The sequence below is a fragment of the Geotrypetes seraphini genome, chromosome 13 (assembly GCF_902459505.1).
Source record: "Geotrypetes seraphini chromosome 13, aGeoSer1.1, whole genome shotgun sequence".
Lineage (NCBI taxonomy): Eukaryota > Metazoa > Chordata > Amphibia > Gymnophiona > Dermophiidae > Geotrypetes > Geotrypetes seraphini.
The window spans coordinates 76,079,483-76,096,988 of record NC_047096.1 but is presented as its reverse complement, the minus strand read 5'-3'; the positions used below and the strand labels follow the sequence as shown (position 1 = coordinate 76,096,988).

Genomic DNA, 17,506 nt, shown 5'->3' with positions numbered 1-17,506 from the left:
TAGTAGGATCGAGGGTTTATTTTCTTGTACTAGGTTTATTTCTCAAGTGACTTAATTACAGGTATATTCCTCCTTAAGTGACATTTTTTTTCTGCTTTTATCTCTTGAATTTTCTTTCCTGTTTATATATGATCTGCCTTGTTTGCATGAAGGATTCAATATTTGATCTAGTGACAAATGCAGTGTGAACATAAATTTGTGGTTATTTATTTATTTTAATTATAGCCAGTTGTAGAGCACAACCCCCACAGCCACAAATCTGCACAGTATCTTTGTTTTGCAGCTGCTGACTGGAGCAGTAGCACTGATAATGTAAATAGAAAATAGAAATGTGATATTTTTGGGGGGGGACTAATTTTAATACCTTTTTAATGGAAAGGGATAAAACGCGAACCTGACGGATTTCGCGGATCTAAACTCGCACGTCCTTAAAAATCTCAGGTCCGTGCCGCTTGTAGTTAGTTTCTGGCTCGGTGACAATTTAGCGCTGAATAGGGAAGGAAAAGTATTAGGACCCGTCAGCGCTACAATGTCATTGAGGTCTGTCAGAGCCGTGGACCTTCAGATTTTTTAATTTTACTGTGGGCTGCAGAGATACCAGTTTAAAGGATTCGTTTTAGAGCTGCTCCAGCACTAGTCTCTGGCTCTGACAGACCTCGGTGACATTTTAGCGCTGACGGATCCTAATACTTTTCCTTCCCTATGCAGTGTTAAATTGTCACCAAGGTCTGTTAGAGCCAGAAACTAACTACAAGCAGCACGGACCTGAGATTTTTAAGGACGTGCGGGTTTAGATCCGCGAGGTTCGTCAGGTCCATGAGGTCCACGTTTTACCCCTTCCCCTTTTTAACTAACTTACAGAGATCAAAATCTTCTTCCATAGGTCAGGACAGGATACCATAACAGCAGTTATGTAGAAAGGAGGTTTTGGCTCCAAAAGCTAATTGAAAAATTGATTTAGTACAATAAATGTTATAATTTTCTATTTTTGTTTTACTTGTACTGTATTTGTTACTTCGGAATGTAGTGATTGAAATATGTTAGCCACATAAATTTCAAAAACTATCATTGGCGGACTTTTACAAAGGTGCACTGCCAAGCTGCCTATAGGAACAGAATGGGCATCTCAGCTGCACACCTTTGTAAAAGGGCCCATTTGTATTTTGCACAATACAGGGGATTCTGCATCACTGTTTCTTTCTCTGGTGTTGCACTGTCTTGGATTCTGGCTTCTTGGGTGTTCCGTTTAACTTTTGTCTTCATATTTCTAACTTGTTTGTGTTTAATTATTCTACAGTAGATGGATGCGGTGTCTGTCTGTGTTCTACATGTATAAAAGAGACATGATTTTCTGTGCAGGATCAAACTATTAATTGGTTTGTCTAACATTCCAGTAGGTTAATGATGTTAGTGTCCCACTGCAGTGTTTGTGGTGTTTCCTAGGTAGGTCCTTGTGTGACTTGTGAAAATTACTGCTATTATGGTAGAATTGCTCTGCAGATCCCTGAGTGATTTGTGGTGGTCTGTATTACTGCACAGTACGCCTGGTATTGGATTTTGAATTTGGATTTAGATCATACCTTTCTCAGTAAGCTCAAGGTAAGTTCCAGTCAGGTACAGTAAGTATCTTCCTATCCCCTGGAGGGCTTACAATTTAAGTTTTGTACCTGAAGCAATGGAGAAGACTTGTCAAAAACCTCAAGAAGCAGCAGTGAAATTTGAATTCTAGCTTCTCTGATTCTTAGAACATAAGATGTTGCCTCCACTGGGTCAGACCAGAGGTCCATCTCGCCCAGCGGTCCGCTCCCACGGCGGCCCATCAGGTCCATGACCTGTGAAGTGGTTTCTGACCCCTTCTATGACCTACCTCTAGTTCTATCTGTACCCCTCAATCCCCTTATCCTCCAGGAACCTACCAAACCTTCCTTGAACCCCTGTAAAGTGCTCTGGCCTATCACATCTTCCGGAAGCGTGTTCCATATGTCCACCACCCTCTGGGTAAAAAAGAACTTCCTGGCATTTGTTCTAAACCTGTCCCCTTTTAATTTCTCCGAATGACCCCTAGTGGTTGTGGGCCCCCACAGTTTGAAGAATCTGTCCTTATTCACCTTCTCAATGCCCTTTAGGATTTTTAAGGTTTCTATCATGTCCCCTCTAAGTCTCCTCTTCTCCAGGGAGAACAGCCCCAGCATTTTTAACCTGTCAGCGTATGCACAATTTTTCCATACCCTTTATCAGTTTAGTCGCTCTTCTCTGGACCCCCCCTCGAGTACCGCCATGTCCTTCTTGGAGGTACGGCGACCAGTAATGGACACAATACTCCAGGTGCGGGCGCACCATTGCGCGATACAGCGGCACGATTACTTCCTTCGTCCTGGTTGTGATACCCTTTTTGATGATGCCTAGCATTCTGTTTGCTTTCTTTGAGGCTGTCGCACACTGCGCCGAAGATTTCAATGTTTGTGTCTACCATCACCCCCCAGGTCTCTTTCAAGGTTGTGCTCACCCTAGCAATATTCCCCCCATTTTGTAGCTGAACATCGGGTTCTTTTTCCCTACATGCATGACCTTGCATTTCTCTACGTTAAAACTCATTTGCCACTTTTTTTGTCCATTCTTCCAGTCTCGTTAGGTCCCTTTGCAGGGTCTTCACAGTCTTCCGTGCTTCTAACCCTGCTGCAGAGTTTGGTGTCATCAGCAAATTTGATAACCTCAACATTTCGTCCCCGTCTCCAGGTCGTTAATAAATATGTTGAACAGGAGAGGTCCCAGCACCGACCCTGTTGGAACTCCACTCGTGACCCATTGCCAGTCTGAGTATGCCCTTTACTCCAACCCTCTGTTTCCTGCCTGCCAACCAGGAGTTTGATCGCATCTGTAGATTTCCCCTTGCACCCCGTGGTTCCACATGCTTTTTAAATAGCCGTTCGTGAGGTACCTTGTCGAAGGTGTTTTTGGAAGTCAAGGTAAATGATGTCTATGGATTCCCCCTTATCCATCTGGCTGTTTATTCCCCTCAAAAAAGTACAGCAAGTTCGTGAGGCATGACCTTCCCCTGTAGAAGCCATGCTGGCCGCCTTCAGTTTGTCCATGCTTTTCTATATGTTTGCAGATTGTGTCCTTAACCAGTGCTATCCATCATCTTTCCCGGAACCGAGGTCAAGCTCACAGGCCTGTAGTTTCCCGGGTCCCCCTTGATCCCTTCTTAAAGATGGGCGTGAACATTTGCTATTTTCCAGTCCTCTGGGGATCTCCCCAGTTTTTACGGAGAGGTTACATATTAGGCAAAGTATTTCTGCTATTTCATTCCTCAGTCTTTTAGTATCCTTGGATGGATTACCGTCTGTGGCCGGTGATTTGTCGCTCTCAGTCTGTCTATCTGTCTGAGGACATCTCTTTGCTTATCTCTAGTTGTACCACGCCTTTCATCATGGTTCTCCGTTTATAATCTCCTCAGGCTCTGGGATGTTGGATGTGTCCTCTCTGGTGAAGACTGACGAGAAGAATTTGTTTAACCTGTCAGCTATCTCTTTTTCCTCCTTTATCACTCCTTTCCTGTTTCCGTCGTCCAGTGGTCCCACTTCCTCTCTGGCTGGTTGTTTCCCTTTCACATACCTGAAGAAGGGTTTGAAGTTTTTTGCTTCACCTGCCAGTCTTTCCTCATATTCTCTCTTCGCTTTCTTGACCTCTCGATTGGCATTCTTTCTGGTGTCTTTTGTGCTCTTTCTGGTTTTCCTTTGTTGGTTCCTTTTTCCATTTTCTGAAGGATGATTTCTTGTCACTTAACGCCTTTTTAACTGCATTTGTTATCCACGCTGGATTTCTAGTTCGTTTTTTTTTTTTTTTTTTTGCACCCTTTCCTAAACCTTGGGACGTACAGGTCTTGTGCCTTGAGCACTGTGCCTTTAAGCAGTGTCCAGGTTTCCTCTACGGTCTTCATCTTCCCTGCCTGCTGCTGTAAACATTGAGTACATATTTTTATTTTTTGATTAATTGGTATTTATTAACCATCTTTAAGGCGGTATACAGCAGGTACAATTTAACATAAAACTTACAATTTTGTTAACATAAAAATAGTAAAATGACTAAATATAAACAAACACAATAAATGAAATCAACATATTGAAACTTAATAATAGGACTACCATAAAACAGTATAAAAAATATACACATTTAACAGCATTGAAATTCAAATAACAGAGCTATAATACAATGTCAGCAAAATACTTATGAAACACCTAATTAAGCAACGCATTAGAACATTCAGATAACAGATATGATGAGTGCTAATGCTCTTCTACAATACAGCTTATCATGTAAGCTGAGGGGGCCAACAGATTTTTATTAACTATTTTAGGTCTATTGATTGGTTTTTTGACCCTTGAACTTAAGGATTTAGCCTATTTTAAAACTTTTGTAGACTTTTACTTTCCTATGTGCAATTTTTGTAGTTTCTGTCTGTTGTTTTCTTAAAACTATTGTTTGTAAACCGCTATGGAGAAAAGAGCAACGCTGGATATTTAAGCTGAATACCTTGCATCTCAATGGGCTCAACAGTGAAATTGATTGGCATACGTTTCTATGAATGTATTTGATAAGAATAATTTTCCGGGGGGCTGGGTTTTCCCCTTTTTTTCCAAATACTTTTAAACTGGTTGCCTTGCCATTTAAACACATTACATCATTGCAATTACTTCAATTACGTTCTGCGTCCTCCCATGTGACCATCTTTAAAAGTAGGAAGGATGACGGCGTCTCCTGTCAGTTGAAAAACAGGATTCGCTGAGAAACAACGTTAAAGTTTACCATCATTGAAGTCCTAATATTTTGCATGACAGGTAACCTAACCTTTATGTGTCTGAGTTGTTAAGTTGCAACCACATGAGAAAAATGTTTAAATTTTGGTTTAAAATTTTTTTTCAACAATCCTTTATCGACATTTGTTTGTAGATAAAGCTCACCAGATGATGGAAATATGAGAGTTGTTTTTTGGGTTTACTGCTATTCTTCTCTCAAGTAAGTGAATCCACCTTTATCTCAGGCCCCTGACGAAGTAATTGAAACGGGGCCACATCGGGATCCCGTGAACCTACTAGTCAAAATAAGTCATTGCTTGTATCTCCTGATTATCCCAGGACAAGCAGGCAGCATTTTCTTAACTGATGGTGACAGCACCGATGGAGCCCCAGTAAGGACAATTTTAGAGTGATTGCACTCTAAGAACTTAGAAAGTTCTAGGTGGTCCACACCGCACATGCGCGAGTGCCTTTCCGCCCGATGGAGGCGCACGGTCCCCAGTTTCTTAGTTTCTGCGGAGCTAAGAAGACGCGTTTTTTTCAACGGCTGTTGAAAATCTTTTTCCTTGCCTTCCCGCTCGTGCGTTTTTTGCGGAAGTTTACTTCCATTTTATTTTCTTCCCTTCAAATTAAAAAAAAAACAAAAAACTTATTTTTATCTCTTTTTTCGGTCGGCCCTGGCGGGGTCTGTTGGCATCATCGAAGCCTCAACCTTCAATTTTGCGGCGGCCGTTTTTACCTTCATGCCCCCTCAGTCGGATTTCAAGAAGTGTCAACGGTGTGCTCGCCCTATTCTCTGACTGACCCCCACACAATTGGTGTCTCCAGTGTTTGGGGTCCGGACCATAGGGCTTCATCGTGCACCCCTTGCGCTTCTCTCCAGAAAACGCACCTTGAAGAGTCGACAACTTCAACACAAACTCCTCTTCGATGCCAGGGATGGAAGGTCTCTCGACATCCACTCCGATGTTGGCTGCTTCGACCAAATCGGTGCTGACTCTCTTTCGGACACCGCAAGAACTTTCTTCGGTGTCGCATCCTCCAGGTAAGCCGGCTAAGAAGCCTTCCTTACCCTGGTGGGTCCTCCAATCGAATCCGCAGTGAACCAAGTCCTGCAGACCACGAGGCGTCCTCGTAAAACGCTTCGCTCCTATTGAGGTGAGTGCCTCGACATCTGCCCTCCTCAATCTCCACAGTGTTGAGGTGGCACTCGTATCGAAGAAAAAGAAAGCGGTACCGGTGATCTTCCTTGGACGATCGCATAGTGGCTATCTTGCAGTCCAACTCAAGGAGCAGGTTACAACAACTCCTCCCTGCTTTATTGACACCGAACCTTCCAGTGCCTGTTCGGTCTGAGCCTTCGGTACCTGGATTGTTGCTCAGGCCTGTATTATCGGCGATGACACTTTCGGCACCGGTCCATTCGGCATTCCTCGGAATCCATGCCAGTACTGTCAGCAGAACCGAAAGCCACATACCGTACCATCCAGTATCGGTCTCTGAGCCGGTACCGCTTTTGGAGCCGACTCGAAGCCACACATTCCCCATACTTCCCCGGATACCGTATCGATAGCGGTCGGGCAAGTCGGTGCGCAAGTCCCTGCATGGTGACACCTCCACTCCGGTCTCTCGAGGGCGATACCGTCGGTGCGAGACCCTGACCAATGGGATGGATTTTGAAGAACCTCATCGGTTACCGATGATGAGGTTTCTTCTGATGAGGATGACCCCTCTGTCCGGGAGCCTGGCAGTAAGCCTGATCAGACTTCCTTTACCAACTTCTTATGGGAAATGTCAAAGACACTCTCTATTCCCTTGGAATCTGACTCTATAAAGTCCAAGGAATTCCTTGATACCCTGGACTTCGACCAACCTCCAAAAGAGTTTTTGAAGTTACCCCTCCATGACATTCTGAGGGAAACCTTTTATAAAAACCTGGAAACTCCCTTAACCATTCCTGGAGCTCCCCGTAAGCTTGACACCCTTTACAAAGTTATTCCTATTCCAGGGTTTGACAAGCCTCAGCTCCCACATGAGTCCCTGCTAGTAGAGTCTACTCTAAAGAAAGCTGCCGGCACTAGTGTGTACACCTCTGTCCCTCCTGGCAGAGAGGGTAAGGCCATGAATAAATTTGGCAAGTGTTTATATCAGAATGCTATGCTGGCCAATCGTTCAGGTAATTATGCCTTTCACTTTTCTTTTTACCTGAAACATTTAATTCAGCAGCTTTCTACCCTTCAAAGATATTTACCTGAACATAAAGTCCCTTTGTTTCAGCAGTATACTTCCAGTTTGTTCCAACTTAGGAAGTTCCTGGTCCATTCCATCTATGACACCTTTGAACTCACTTCCAGGGCTACTGCAATGGCTGTTGCCATGCGGCGTTTAGCTTGGTTTCGGGTCTCAGAACTCGATGTCAATCACCAAGACCGCCTCGCTAATGCTCCTTGCCTGGGTGATGAGTTATTTGGAGAGTCTCTCGATACCACCACGCAAAAATTATCGGCTCATGAGACCAGGTGGGATACTTTATTGAAAAACAAAAAGAAACCTCCACCTTCTCGCCCTTTTCGACAGCAGTCTTCCTATCAGAGACGTTATTCTGCTCGTCCTCTTCAGCCATGTGCCCAGCCTCGTAGGCCACGTCAGCAGCAGCAGCAACAGGTTCGTCCACAACAGCAGCAGCCTGTGAAAACAACTGCTCCGCCTAAAGCTGCTCAGCCTTTTTGACATGCTTCTTCAGGACATAGCCAGTCTCCCCCTTTCATCTCCTCTGCCTCAGCCTATCGGGAGACATCTCCAGTTTTTTCTCAACCGTTGGGAACTCATCACTTCAGACCAAAGGGTTCTCTCCATCATTCATCACAGTTACTCTCTAAATTTTCAGACTCTTCCACCCGACAGTCCTCCAAAAGAGTCTGCTTTCAACCCATCTCAATCCTCCCTATTGGCTCAGGAGGTATAATCCCTTCTTCTTCTGAACGCTATAGAGGAAGTTCCTCTAGATCAGAGGGGGCAGGGATTTTACTCCCGGTACTTTCTGGTTCCAAAAAAGACCGGAAATCTCAGGCCCATCTTGGATCTCAGGGACCTCAACAAGTGTTTGGTCAAGGAGAAGTTCAGAATGCTCTCCCTAGCCACACTTTACCCTCTTCTCAATCAGTGCGACTGGCTGTGCTCCCTAGATCTCAAAGAGGCCTATACTCGCATCCCTGTCCATCTGACCTCCAGACGGTACCTCAGATTCCTGATCCATCACCGTCATTATCAATACAAAGTGCTACCCTTCGGCCTAGCCTCGTCTCCCAGGGTATTCACAAAGTGTCTCATAGTGGTGGCTACCTTTCTGAGATCTCACCATCTCCAGGTTTTTCCTTACCTGGACGACTGGTTGATCAAAGCTCCTTCATCTCAGCAAGTCGTTCAAGCCACCAACCAGACCATTTCTTTTCTTCACCTACTGGGTTTCGAAATCAATTACCTGAAGTCTCATCTCATTCCCATTCAACGACTTCAATTCATTGGAGCGATCCTGGACACCACTCTCATGAGGGCGTTTCTTCCATCCGATCGTCTTCAGACCATCCTCCAACTCTGTCATCATGTACTCCTCCAGTGTACCATTTTGGCCAGACAGATGATGGTACTCTTGGGACACATGGCCTCGACAGTTCATGTTACTCCCCTCGCCCGTCTTCACCTGCGTACTCCTCAGTGGACCCTGGCCACTCAATGGTCGCAGGTGACAGATCCATGTTCACGACACATATCTGTGACATCGTCTCTTCAGCAGTCTCTGCACTGGTGGTTGAACTCCTCCAATCTTTCCAGAGGTCTTCTGTTTCATCTGCCTCCTCATCACATGATCATCACAACAGATGCTTCCCCATATGCCTGGGGAGCCCAAATGGACCATCTCAGGGTCTTTGGACGGTCCAGGAGCGTCTACATCACATCAATTTCCTGGAACTCAGGGCGATGTTTTATGCTCTCAAGGCGTTTCAGCATCTTCTCTCTCCCCAGGTTCTTCTTCTGTGCACAGACAACCAAGTTGCCATGTACTACATCAACAAACAAGGTGGGACGGGCTCTCGTCTATTATGTCAGGAGGCCCAAAAGATTTGGTCTTGGGCGACAGCTCGCAGTCTCTTTCTGAAGGCTGTCTACATTCAGGGCAAACAGAATTCATTAGCAGACAACCTCAGCAGAATTCTTCAACCTCACGAATGGACTCTCGATCCTGTCACTCTTCAGTCCATCTTTGCTCAATGGGGCACTCCTCAGGTGGACCTATTTGCAGTGCATCACAACCATCAACTGCCCCAATTTTGTTCCAGAATCTACTCTCCTCATCGTCTGGCAGCAGATGCGTTTCTCCTCAATTGGACGCATTGGTTTCTTTATGCCTTTCCTCCTCTCCCTCTCATGTTAAGGACTCTCTTCAAACTCAAAAGGGAGACAGCCACCATGATTCTCATTGCTCCACAGTGGCCCAGGCAACATTGTTCTCCCTTCTGCTTCAACTCAGTTCCAGGGAGCCCATACTTCTACTAGTGTTTCCTACTCTGCTTACTCAGCATCAGCAGTCCCTTCTACATCCCAACCTGCAATCTCTACACCTGACAGCTTGGTTTCTCTCGGGCTGAGTTCGGCTCATACACTCCTTTCTCAGCCTGTTCGTCATATTCTGGATGCCTCCAGGAAGCCGGCCACTCTCCAATGTTACCAACAGAAGTGGACTTGGTTCTCTTCCTGGTGTCTTCTTTATCAGCATAATCCAACTTCGTTGGCGGTGGAACAAGTGTTGGATTATTTGCTCTCTTTGTCTGACTCTGGTCTCAAATCTACCTCCATCAGAGTCCACCTCAGTGCAATTACTGCTTTTCATGAATCCGTTCACGGAAACCTCTCACTGCTCATCCTTTGGTCTCCAGATTCATGCGGGGTCTTTTCAATGTGAAACCACCTCTTAAGCCTCCTCCTGTTATCTGGGACCTTAATATGGTCCTCTCTTCTTTAATGAAGCCTCCATTTGAACCATTGGCCACAGCTCATCTCAGATTTCTCACTTGGAAAGTGGTCTTCCTTATCGCTCTCACCTCTGCCAGGATGGTCAGTGAGTTACATGCACTAGTGGCTGACCCACCTTTCATTGTTTTTCACCATGACAAGGTGGTTCTTCGTACTCATCCTTAGTTCCTGCCTAAAGTTGTCTCTGACTTTCACCTTAACCAGTCCATCGTTTTACCAGTCTTCTTTCCTAAACCTCATTCTCATCCTGGGGAACAGGCTTTGCATACTTTGGACTATAAGCGTGCTTTGGCTTACTATTTAGAGTGCACCAAACCTCACAGATCATCTCCCCAGCTTTTTATCTCTTTTGATCCTAATAAGCTGGGTCGCCCTGTTTCTAAACGAACGATTTCCAACTGACTTGCTGCATGCATTTCGTTCTGTTACGCTCAGGCCGGACTCGCACTGGAAGGTTCTGTCACGGCCCATAAGCTTAGAGCTATGGCAGCATCTGTGGCTTTCCTCAGATCTACACCTATTGAGGAAATCTGCAAGGCTGCTACTTGGTCCTCAGTTCATACTTTCACTTCTCATTACTGTCTGGATGCATTCTCCAGACGGGGTGGACATATCGGCCAATCTGTTTTACAAAACGTATTTTCCTAAGGGCCAACCTTCCCTCCATCCCTCTTTGTTAGCTTGGAGGTCACCCATCAGTTAAGAATATGCTGCCTGCTTGTCCTGGGATAAAGCACAGTTACTTACCATAACAAGTGTTATCCAGGGACAGCAGGCAGATATTCTTACGACCCTTTCACCTCCCCGGGTTGGCTTCTTAGCTGGCTTATCTTAACTGGGGACCGCGCGCCTCCGTCGGGCGGGAAGGCACTCGCGGGAAGGCACTCGCTTAGAGTGCAATTACTCTAAAATTGTCCGTACCGGGGCTCCTTCGGTGCCGTCACCCATCAGTTAAGAATATCTGCCTGCTGTCCCTGGATAACACCTGTTACAGTAAGTAACTGTGCTTTATCCCAGGACAAGCAGGCAGCATATTCTTAACTGATGGGTGATCTCCAAGCTAACAAAGTAAGTAACTGTGCTGTATGTTAAGAAGTAACAATGTTTTTGCACTAATATAGAAAATCATTTAACATATTAGTCATATGTAATGATTGGAGTTTGAGCTCCATGATGGAGCTTTGTCTCCATAGAGCTCCTTACCACTGAGCATATGTGAAGAATGAACAATATTGAGTTGTAATTAGAAAAATATTTTAAATACATTTTAATTAAGTTGTAATGAGAAAATTATTTTGAATACAATTTAATTCATGAGAAAGACTATTTATATTTTTGCTTTGAGCACTTGTCTTTCCTTTTTGAATATTATACCCTGGTATTATTGTTTTGACGGGGTCTGCATATTTTATGGATGCCAGTGACCTCAGGATTTTTGTTAGTGCTGCTAAAAATAACTGTTGGCATGGCCATGGAAGATGTTGAAGGAACTGAAAGAAATCTTGGTGAACCTAGAAGACATACTGAGCCAAATCAACACGTTAAAGAGTGATAAATCACCTGATGGATGGTATACATCCCAGGTTACGGAAATAACTCAAATATGAAATTGCTGATTTGCTGTTAGTGATCTATATCCTGTTGATAAAATCATCCATAGTACCTGAAGATTGGATGGTGATTGATATTACACCGGATTTTTTAAAAAAGATTCCAGTGGTGATCTGGAAAATTACAGATCAGTAAGTCTGACTTCAATGCCAGGTAAAATAGTGGAAACTACTATAAAAAAAATTCCTGGAACATGTAGACAAACATGGTTTAATGGGATAGTGTTGGCATGGGTTCAGCCATGGGAGGTCTTGCCTCACCAATTTGCTTGATTTCTTTGAAGATGTGAATAAATGTGGATAAAGGTGAGCTGGTTGATGTATATCTAGATTTTTGGAAAGTTTTTGACCAATGTTCCTCATAAGAGACTCTTGAGAAAATTAAAGAATCTTGGGATAGGAGGCAATTTTCTGTTGTGGAATAGGAATTGGTTATTGGACAGAAAACAGAGGTAGGGTTAAATGGCCATTTTTATCAGTGGAGGAGAGTAAATAGTGGAGTGCCACAGGGATTTGTTTTGGGACCGGTATTATTTAACATATTTATAAATGATGTAAATTAGACCAAAATTTGCAGATGACACAAAACTATTCAAAGCTGTCAAAAAACATGAGGATGGTGAAAAATTGCAGGAACACCGTAGGAAATTGGAAGACTGGGCATCCAAATGATAGATGAAATTTAGGCCGCCTTTTACTAAGCCAAGGTAGATGTTTCTACCGCTGCCCAGGGCGCTAAATGCTCTGATACTGCTCCGATGCACTTAGGAATTTTATGAGCATTGGAGCATTTAGCACTCTGGGCTGCGGTAGAAACCTCTACCGCGGCTTAGTAAAAGGGGGAGTTAATGTGGACAAATGCAAAGCGATACACATCAGGAAGGATAATCCAAATCATAGTTACCTATGTTAAGGTCCACCTTAGAAGTCAGCACCCAAGAAAAAGATCTGAGTGTTACTGTATACACTATGCTGAAATCTTCTGCTCAGTGTGCGGCTGTGGCAAATAAGCAAATGGGATGCTAGGAATTATGAAAGGGATGGTAAATAAGACCTAAAATATTATAATGGCTCTATATCACTCCATGGTGTATCCTCACCTTGAGTATTACACACAGTTCTGTTCGCCAAAACCCAAAAAAGATATAATTGAACTAGAAAAGTTTTAAAGAAGAGTGATTAAAATGATAAGGGGATGAAATTCCTCTCATATATTGAAATACTAAAGAGGTTAGGGCTCTTCATCATGGAAAAGCAGTGGCTGAGGGAATATGATTGAGATCTACAAAATCATAAGTGATGTGCTTCAAGGTTCTGTTCTTGGGCCTGTTCTTTTTAACATTTTATAAACGATATTGCTGAAGGTTGTCAGGTAAGATTTGCCTCTTTGCAAATGATACCAAAATCTGCAATAGAGTAGACACGCTGGATGGTATGAATAACAAAGAAAAACCTGGCGAAGTTTGAAGAATGATTTGAAATTTGGCAGCTAAAATTTAATGTTATGAAATGCAAGGTTATGCATTTGGGCTGCAAAAACCTGAGGGAACAGCACAGATTAAGGAGTGAAGAGCTTATGTGCATGATAGAAGATCAGGACTTGGGTATGATTGTGATGATCTTAAGGTGGCCAAACAGGTTGAAAAGGTGATGGCGAAAGCTGGAAGGATGCTAAGTTGCATAGGGAGAGGTATGGCTAGTAGGAAAAAGGAGGTATTGATGCCCCTGTATAAGACTTTGGTGAGACCTCATTTAGACTATTGTGTACAATTCTGAAGGCCGCACATTCAAAAAGATATAAAAAGGATGGAGTCAGTCCAGAGGAAGGCTACCAAAATGGTATGTGGTCTTCATCATAAGGCATATGGGGACAGACTTAAAGATCTCAATCTGTATACTTTGGAGGAAAGGCGGGAGAGGGGAGATATGATAGAGATGTTTAAATACCTAAGTAATGGAAATGTGCATGAGTCAAGTCTTTAATTTGAAAAGAAATTATGCATTGAGGGGGCATAGGATGAAGTTAAGAGGTGATAGGCTCCGGAGTAATCTACATAAATACTTTTTTTTACAGAAAGGGTGGTGGATGCGTGGAACAGTCTCCCAGAAGAGGTGGTGGAGACGGAGACTGTGTCTGAATTCAAAAGGGCCTGGGATAGGCACGTGGGATCTCTCAGTGAAAGAGATAATGGTTACTGCGGATTGGCAGACTAGATTGGCCATTTGGCCTTTATCTGCCATCATGTTTCTATGTGTAGAATGGGTGAAAGTGAATCAATATTTTCACCCTTTTAAACCAGGGGACACTCAATGAAATTACATGGGAATACTTTTAAAACAAATAGGAGGAAATATTATTTTATTCAAAGAATAGTTAGCTCTCAAACTCGTTGGAGGATATCTGGGTTTAAGAAAAGTTTGGACAAGTTCCTGGAGGAAAGTCCATAGCATGCTATTGAGATGGATGTGGGGGAAGGCACTGCTTGAAAGGTTGCTGCTATTTGGGTTTCTGCCAGGTACTGTGATCTGGATTGGCCACTGTTGGAAACAGGAAACTTGGCTAGATGGCCCATTGGTCTGACCTAGTATGGCTGTTCTTATATAACCTCTGAGAACCTTCTCATCAATTTGTTTTTAATGGACTGGTTGCTCCTTGACGAGGATTTGGAGATGTCGGTTAAGTGGAGAAATAACTTAGTGGTTAGTGGTACCACAGAAAGGCAGTATCAAATCCCATTACCCTTGCCCTTACTCTTAAGGACATGGGAAAGGCTTAATCTCTTTGGCTGCTTTCTTTGGTCTCTGGCAGCTAGGTGAGGTTCTAGGGGCAGGGCTTGCTTTGTGACAGCCAGGCGTCGGTGAACTTAGCTGTGTTCTTTTTGAAGCCCCAAATGGACAAGGGTCTCACCAGGAGCGGGGTGGGGGTGGGGGGAGATGAAAGTATACAGGGTCTCTTTGTAGCTTGCGTAGGGGCAGGCTGCTTCTTTTCTGTCATGAGTAGGCCTGTATAGCCCTGGATCAATGATCCTAGAGGGGATTGAGCATGGCTACAATCTAAAGCTATCCAGTTTGTTACCCAATACCTTTGAAATAAATGGAGTACTGCCCCAGCCCCACTACTCCCAGTTCCAGGAGGTACTGCCAAATAAGCACAACTACCTACAACGTCCAAGCCATAGGGAAATATCACTAATAATAATAATTTTATTCTTATATACTGCCATACCCAACGAGTTCTAGGTGGTTTACATCAATTAGGTTAGGATCCGCATTGACATACAGATTTACAACAATATATCAGGTTTACAACATAATTAGCCGAGTTTGGAAGGACATCTATGGCTGCTACCTGCCCACCACCTCCCCTGGACATCAAGGACTTCTCAGTGGACATCAATAATCCACTTTCAAAAACAAATCATCTAAAGAAGTGCCTCAACCACCCCATCACCACCACAACTGTCACCCATGTGATACCTCCCTCCCCTCCCTGGGGATTTTCTCCCAGAAGGGTTTTACCATCCCCTCACCTCTTTTCAGTCATCCTCAGCACTCGTGACTTTCTGTATATATCTCTATTACCATAGAAACGGCTATATTCCTCTGTACGGAGAGTGGCAGTAACCAAATCAGATAAACCTGCAATCCGTCAGATAAACTCATTCACCTCTTTCCAATCACTCTCAGCATAGCTCTGTTACCATAGAAACAGCTATCTCCCTTTCTACGGAGAGTGGCAGGAACCAAACCTAAAAATCTTGCAATCATATTCCTTCACCTCTTTCCAGATATCCTCAAAACTGGAAAGTCACAAGTGCCATCTTACTGTTATCATGGAAATTTGGAGAGAGGGAGGAGCCAGACCTGAAAAACCTACAATCATACCACTTCTTTCTGAATCCCCCAGATCTTCTCAGCAATATCTTAAATCCGCAATCCTTTATTGTTTCTCTGCCACTACTGCTCTTTCACTGCCAGAACCCTCAGCTTTGACATGGTGCTCTGGTTGAGCCCTGGCATAACGTGCCTCTGATGTGACCTATTTTCCTTTTACTGGGACCTGCCCCCTCTGACTTCACCTAGCAGAGACAGGCACAGTCGAGGCATTGCTCATTACAGCGACCTGACCAGCGCCTCTGCTGGGATTTTGCAGCAACTCCTGCCTTTAGGACATGACATGGCTAACCTGCTCTATCAAACAGATGTGCCTACAAGCCAAGCAGGAGGGAACAGCTTAGCCACAGAATCTGGGGCACAGTAGGGCTGCCACAATTTGCTTCTTGGGCAGGGGGAATATAAACAGGGGAAATAATCTAAGAGTACCTGATTACTATTCAGTGAATTGTAAACTGCTTTGGGTTAATCTCTTCATGAAAAGGCAGTAAATAAACCTTAATAAATAAATATTATCTTGCACTCATTGAATTTAATTCCTGCTCCTTTGTTAAACGCTTGATCTTATTTGTCCTGCCAAACAAAAACAAGCATAATCCAATGTGGGCTGTATCTAGTATAAGGTTGCCTTTGGTCATCCCCCACTCTACTTAGTTGATAGAATTTCATTAGCTTCTCAAAGGAACAATAGATCATCTCGTACCCTTTTTGTATTTCCTTCCTTCAAGGGTTATAAGAGATATGATCATACTCTCTCATTTCAAGCAGCTTTCTATGATAAGGATTTTTGACACTTATTATTTACATCTCATTCTTTTTTTTTAAGTTCGAATAATTTTTATTTTGAAAATTTTTTTTAGAATTACATCCCATTCTTATGTGCATTATAGAAAACAATTGAAAACTTTTCTTTTTTCAAAATATTTGGTTGATTAGATTTCCATGGTTTCCTTTCTTTGTTATTATTTAATTTTTTTGTAAACCGCATTGAACTTCAAGGTTATGCGGTCTAGAAATGTGATTTTATGTAATCTTGTAATTTAAACTTCAGCAGAGTTCTTTCAGCTAATATTCTGATCACGGTATTTGTGTAACCCTACCTATTTGTTAAATTAGCAAGCTGTATTCAAGGTCACATAAAAGAGAATAGAGCAATTCCTGGAATTACAGGATGTGAGGAAACATGGTTTTACCAAAGGGAAATCTTGACAAGTAAATCTGATCAGTTCCTTTGTCTTGAGAGCTAGTTAGGGAAGAGTGCTAGATGTGTGGTTGGACTTGAATTTTAACCCAGAAAAAAAAAAAAAAGAGGGTCTGTTGGGGTAATAGCACAATTATTACACTACCTCCTAGGGGACAGTGAGGTGGAGACGTTTAAGCTAATTTATAATATATACTCTGGAATTATTATATAAGCCACACCACCAAATGAGCAACTCTTAATTCTACCCTTTATCTATCTTTATACTATAAGGCAAAATAGAGAGGAAATAGAATAATGGAGTTTATTTAGGTAAAGCAATTAGAACTATGTACAAGTGTGATTTACAAACAAATGAATAATGACAGAAATACCTAGGCCAGTGGTTCTCAAACCTGTCCTGGGGGACCCCTAGCCAGTCAGGTTTTTAGGATATCCCTAATGAATATGGATGGGAGAGAAATCGGAATTACAGAGACTGTGTTAGACTGGTTTACAGACTTTCTACAAAATAGAGAGTACACAGTTAAAAAGGGAAGGGAGTTCTCCAACTCCTGGAAAGCATTCTGTGGAGTTCCGCAAGGCTCCCCATTATCCCCCATCTTTTTCAATCTTTTCATGAGCTCACTCGGAAACATTAAATTAGAAGACAAAACCTTACTATCCTACGCAGATGACATTCTTCTCCTTATCCCCCAAAACAACCAAACATAGATGAGAAAATTTGAAACAACATAGAAAAAATCCACACCTGGGCAACCACAAACAAACTTTGCAGGACAATCAGGATATGGCTGCCTGTTTTGTTCTGTTATGACTCTCATTTACCCTGTTACTATGCTAGTCTTGTACCCTACTCTGCTTCAGTAAGTAGGTGGCATGTTGCTTTAAACAATTTAGTTAGATGATGAAATTTAATCCCTTGCACAGAAGAATGTCAATAAAATCATGTGATTTTTACTTCCTGATTACAG

General features: G+C 43.1%; 1 protein-coding gene across 2 annotated transcripts in view; it reads right to left on the bottom strand.

The window, feature by feature from the left end:
- Nucleotides 1-14,989, bottom strand: part of SPA17 (sperm autoantigenic protein 17) — a 68,720-nt gene extending 53,731 nt beyond the window's left edge. Inside the window, exon 1 of one of the 2 annotated variants that reach the window (XM_033917876.1) lies at nt 14,968-14,989. The gene's annotated coding sequence lies outside the window, so the exon portion shown is untranslated. The remainder of the gene's footprint in view (nt 1-14,967) is intronic. The other variant, XM_033917873.1, reaches the window with a different exon arrangement.
- Nucleotides 14,990-17,506: the final 2,517 nt, after the last annotated feature.